This window comes from Sus scrofa, chromosome 3 (genome assembly GCF_000003025.6).
Source record: "Sus scrofa isolate TJ Tabasco breed Duroc chromosome 3, Sscrofa11.1, whole genome shotgun sequence".
Lineage (NCBI taxonomy): Eukaryota > Metazoa > Chordata > Mammalia > Artiodactyla > Suidae > Sus > Sus scrofa.
In genome coordinates this window covers 77,578,783-77,584,782 of record NC_010445.4, presented here as the reverse complement: position 1 = coordinate 77,584,782, position 6,000 = coordinate 77,578,783, and the positions used below count along the sequence as shown (strand labels likewise).

Here is a 6,000-nt window from a genome sequence, read left to right as displayed (position 1 = left end):
TCATGCATAAAAGTATCAGACACATAGTAAGTGCTTAGCAAATACTGGCAGCTTAATAGAGAGATCTAAATAATCCAGAACTAACTGGAAACATAAAACATTTACGGTCTTAGCCTCTTAGCTGCTGACATAGAGTTAAAATGTTAGTTTATAGGCTTCTTCCTAAGCAATGCGTTTATTCTCAAAGAAAACGTGTTCTCACTTTCAGATCACATTTTCTGAGTGTCCCAAACCCAGGACTAGAGCTGGCAGAGAAGACCTAGCTATAATTTGTGTCATGTCTTTTCATTTGTAAGAAAGGCAGATATCTTACACAGGACCTGCCTCAATAGAATCAGGTTGAGGAGCAAATTGAAGCATGTATGCAAAACCCTTAGCACAGTGCCTGGCATGTTATGAGACATCATTTGCTAACTCTTTGCAGTGGATGTTTGGTGTTGGTCTGCCTGGCTCCCACCTCTCCTTTGGGGAACAGTTCCCGTCCCATTTCACATGGCCTTGGTAGGAGTGGAACCCAGACTGGGCTGATCATGATAGCCTTCTTCCCAAATGCAGCAGGAGAGAGGCCAACATGCAAAAGTGAAAGCTGGGTAGACAGAGCAAGGGTCCTGCCGTACTTGGGACAAGCTTTGATCCCTAAATCTGGGTTCCTATGCGATAGCTCCTTTTTCAACTCCATGAGCTGTCCTAAGATAAACAAAAAGTTCCCCTTTGTTTCAACAGTTTGAGTTGGGTTTCTATAACACACCATTAGGCTCATCAGGATGTGAAGGCCTGAGGCTGTAAGCCTGCGCGACAGGAGGGTGGGGTGAGGCGACGCCCTTTCAGGTGCCCGCACCTGAGAAGTGAGAATGTTCTCGACACATCCTCGACACATCCTCCATGTCTTAGTCACTGACAGTTCAACAGCTCTGCCTCTCACCTGTCCTGCATGAATTACATCATGTGGCTCGCCTCCCCTCCCAGTCTCAGAGACAAGTAAGCTGAAAACTTAGAACGGTGTCTTAGCGATGGGAATACCCCTCACCTGATTATCCGAGGTAGAACATCCAGCTATCTCTGTAGGTCAGTCACGGCCTGGGCCAGCGGCTAGAAGAGAAGCAAAGTGGGCATAACAAGCAGTGAAACAAACTGGAAGACAGGGCGGGTTCTGTATTTTACCCGCCTTTGGATCCCTGGGGTGAGCACAGCATCAGGTACTTCACTGAGTTCCCTATTAAGGTCGCAGTGAGTGGAAGGAATCTGACCAGGCAAGAAGCATGTCTTTAGTTCACTCCAGTTATAAGGCCACACTGGACGAGGCCCTATGGGGTGAGCTGAAAAGGCATGAGACTAACTGCAGATGGGAAGTGTGGGAGGGTCGTGGAGCAGTTTCTGCTAGCATGTTCAATTTTGTTGACCAGGTAGCATTTGACCTTGACCAACTGGAGGGGTGCAGGGGGAAGGGTGCCCTTTGTGGCAATGGAGTGGTATGGGCAAAGTGCAGGTCCTGAGAAGCAGCATCAGCAGCATCCAGGAACTTGTCAGTAAGGCGAATCCTCACCCCACCCCAGACCTACTGATTCAGAAACTCTAGGGGTGCGACCCAGCTGGCTGCATTTTAACACGTCTTCCAAGTAATTCTGATGACTGGCCTAGTGCAGTCAGCATGCAGAGACGGTCTGAGGGGTCAGGCAGGCAAGGTGGGCTGGCATTTGACTGCAGGATCCTAAATGACAGATTCTAGAACTAGGGCATTTTCCCTATACCATTGAGAAGCTACTAAAAGTTTTAAAACATGAAATCATTTTCACTCATTCATTCAACTCCTATTTATTGAGCACCTAACATGTCCACATTGGGCACCCGGATCCAACAGAAAACACACCCATATTAGTTTAGGCCAGTGTTTTAAGTAGCTTATTTGGATACAAGATTGCTATTGTCTGTCTTTTTAAAAAAATCTGATTTACTAATGGAACAAACACCTATGGGGCTTTCCAGAAACAACTCTGCCTTTGTCTCTGCCCTCAGAAGCTGTTCAGCTAAACAATTACACAAGTTTCAAACACAAGTGATGGGAACTGATGGAGGGAAACAAAGGCGCACGCATGCACATGCACACACACACACACACACAGACACACACAATAGAAAGGAGTGGGACAGGAGGGCCAAAGGAATAGCTTCCAGGTATAAAATAAGTCCCAGGGATGTCACCCACAGTACAGTGACTCTAGTCAGTACTGCCGTAGGTATATCTGAAAGTTGCTAAGAGAAGAGCTCTTAAAAGATCTCATCACAAGGAAAAAAATCTTAACAAGGTGAGGTGATGAAAGTTAGCTACAGTTATTGTGGCGATCATTTCACAATATATACATACATTGAATCACTATGTTGTACACTTAAAACTAATACACTGTTATATCTCAATTGCATCTCAATGCATTTTTTACATAAAGGCGTGGGGCCAGGGTGAGCACTTTCCTTTAGGTGTGCTGCCTGCCAAAGAGCTGCTGTTTTACTGAGTTCTCAGATGGACCTGCAGTCTTGGACTTTGGAAGGTGAGGGCCAATTAGCTCAAGGTGCTTCTGAGTTTACCTAACAGTTTCAGGAAGTTGTGCCCCCCGGGGCAGCCAGGGGGAGGGGAAGAGAACGGAAGAGGCAGGCTGTGGGAGGCTCTCTCCTGTTCTCACACATCAATTCTGCAGGTTGCTTGAGGAAAATGGAACTTGGTTTCAAAGGCAAACAGGTCTTTCTTTCGAGTTGAATGAAACAGCCCCTGTGTTCTGGAGGGTCGGCCATCCTCAGGACAACTTTCAGCCCTCTTTCTTGTCTGGACAATGGTCAAACTGGGGATAAAGATGGGGAGGCTGGAGAACTTCTGGGATCTGGGTCTCTGGCCCCATGACTCCTCCTAGTGCCCACCTGGCAAGCTGAGCTTGGTGGGCGGGACCCTCTGCTCAGGAGAAACCAGCTAAGGCGAGTGGCACCAAGGGGCTGAGGACAGGATTCAGAGGTGTCCTGGGGCTATTTCAGTTTGCACTTTGACTCTCTGGCCTCTGAGAAAACAGAGACAGGTTTCTGATCTCCCCTAAACCCTCTGTCTCCTGAGTCAGCTCTCTTGTCAGGATCCCAGAAAGACTCCAATTCCTCTCCTACCTAATAGAGCAATCCTTCACTTCTTCCTCTGAGCAGTCCTCAGCTCGCTCCAGATCAGAGGAAAGGACCTGGAGAGAGATGACAAATCTCTTTGTCTAGCATCACCAGGACCGTTAGACCTGTCCAGTCTCCTTGTCCTATATTTGATAATGAAACAGCAGCCTGACTGATGCAAAAGCCCCCTCCTCATTGGCTTCCTGGGGAATGTTTATTGGAAAAGAGCATTTCAGAGAGCGAGCGCCAACTTTAACATATCCGTAGGCAGTGTGTCCTCACCCTCACTGTGGATCTTATTTTAAACTAATTACATTACACAGGGGTGGGTGGCAGGGAGGAGACGGGGTATTATAATTGGGGAAATTTTTTTTTAAAGACCCAGTTTTAAAAAAACAAACCCTCAGACCTAATTTAGTAAATTTCAATTACAAGGGGAGTTACTAAGCTGAAGATCATTTGCATTGTATCCTTAATTACTGCTTCATTTGTACCCGAGATCATCAATAGAGATTCTGGGGAACGCATAGTCAGAGTACCTGATGGATCCTAATGAGGCCTTTGTTCTTCCTGAGCCTTTCTTGTAAAGCTCTTTCCTCCCTCTGTGGAGAGGCACAGAGTTCTTCAAACTGGGCGGAGATGTCTTAAATTAGAAATGGAGCCTATGAAGAAACCAAGAGGTTTTGAAGCTAGCTTCACCATGGCAGCTTCATGCCACCTCTGCTCTCTACCGGCCCCTCCTCAGGGTTTTACTCCTCTCCCCTTGAATGCATGAGCTCTACGAGGCTGCTGCAGACGCATCTGCTCCCACGCTGGCCACAAACGTCCATCTTTCTCAGGCAGCAACAGAGGAAATAAATAGCCTTTCCGGGCCTTCCTCTTGCAAATAATGGATATGCTGCCATAGATCTTCCTGCTTCTGCTTTTCCTGTCTCTAAAGGAAGTGCATCCAGTGGTCCCTGGCCACTGGGTCTTTGTTGGAAAAGCTGTTTTCCAAGATCATTTGGCTTTAAAAAAAAGCGATGAGCCCACAGGGACTTAGAGATTGTGTGTGTTGAGATTCACTCTATAGGAGACAGCCTCTTTCTTTGGCGGGGCAGAGGTAGGGGGAGGAAGTAAGAAAAGGGCAAAGTGAATAAAAATCTCACCTAAATCCTGCTGACGCCTGCTGTTCCTTCAAATGCTACCTCCCACCCTGCAGGGCTTTACAAAGCACTTGTTCATCTATTGCCTTGTAGGTGGAAAGAGAATTGCCCTCTTTCAACAAATGAGAAAATGAGGCTCAGAGAAGTTAAGTGACTTGCCCAAAATCACTCAGCTGGGGGTGACAGACTAAGGATTTAAGTCTAGGTCTCTTAATCTTATGTTTTTTCCAATACCCCAAAGCACCTCCCATGGGCTGCCAGCAGCCTGAACATTTAGCCCATTTGTGGAGGCTGGCATTTGGATCCCACTGCAGCGTGTTACCCACTTAAGCTTTATTTCTGAATCTGTATATTTAAGCAACAATTTTGTTTCAGAGGACTCCAGAGAGTGGCCTTATTTAACCTTCCTCTGGAGGTGTGTCTATCTGGTGGAGAACCATGAAGGGGCTGGGAGAGGAGGGGAAAGGAGGAGCCAGCAGGGAATTTTCCCAGTTTTCCACTGGGTGAAGCTGAGGTCCAGGGAGTCAGACAAACCCAGGATCCTCCTGGCATTCTGAACACTTGCCAAAATCTCTGCTCTTTGCTCTCATGACTCGTCTGGGCTGGTTCCAAGTGTGGAGGAGTGCAGTCAGCAGAAGTGTTTGTGCTGGGGGTAGGGGGCGGCAGGACTGATGCTATGAGGAAGGAGGGTGTTTACACCAAGAGTCCAGCCAAGCCTGGGGTCACAGGGACTGGTGCAGAGCAGAAAGTGTCCTCTGAGCTGGAGGGGTGTTGATCTCCTCCAGAAATTCTTGGATACAATAGCTTCTTCTGCACTAGCTGGCTATCCCCTCATGGTGCAGATGGAACACTCTGGTGAAAAGTTTTGGAGCTAAATAACTGGGTTCAAATATCATCTCTGCTGATTAGCTGACAGATCCTGGGTAAGTCTCTTAATCTCCCCAGGGATCAGTTTTTTCATGTTTGAATGAGAATATTAACATCCCCTCTTTGGGCTGTTCTGAGGTTTAAATGAACGATGTAAAGCAAAGAGCAAATGGTGACTTTGATTAGTAGGGGGTTTGAGGCAGCCAGGAAGTGGGAGGATAATAAAAAGAAGCTTTTTGTGATACAAAGACATTATCAAGGAGCAGGAGTGGGTTCGGTGGTGAGATCGATTGCAAGGACTTTTGTAAATAGCCCATATGCTAGCTCTGGGGGAGCACTGAGAAACTAGTTTGAAAAGCATAAAAGTCATAAAATAGCACCAGTATTTTTTTCCCTTAGTGTGAGCAAAAATATTCAAGCAGACAAACCCAAGCCAATCTTCTGGGAATAAGACTCTAAATATTACTTGTGAGTCACCTCAGCTTCCTTCCAAGAGAGAGACACCCCCATCCCTTCACGAAACACCCCCATCTATGACGCATTAGGGTTGTAGCTTCTCAGCTTCTCCCACCAAAATCATAGTCCCTCTTGGGCTGGACGACAGCCCTGTGTTCTGGTAATGTGTCTCCTCATTTCTGTCCCTCTGGTGGTTAAAGCCAGTTTCCAAAACATCCCATCAAGAGAACAGGACGCTCGCCAACTCCTATAGCGGACAGTAGGTGGCGCTGGACCCCATGTTATTCAGGCAACTAACACTGCTTCTCTTCCTGGAAAATTATTTCTGCAGTGAGGTCCTCTCCTTCCCAAAGAACTGGGGGGCTACTTCAGTTTATGCCACAAGCATAAAGGGCCA

The 6,000-nt window shown here is 47.0% G+C and overlaps 1 long non-coding RNA gene across 1 annotated transcript in view; it reads left to right on the top strand.

Annotated features, from left to right (window-relative positions):
* Positions 3,676-6,000, top strand: part of LOC110259999 — a 48,321-nt gene continuing 45,996 nt past the window's right edge. The window contains exon 1 of the long non-coding RNA XR_002342638.1: positions 3,676-5,203. This is a non-coding gene — a long non-coding RNA (uncharacterized LOC110259999). The remainder of the gene's footprint in view (positions 5,204-6,000) is intronic.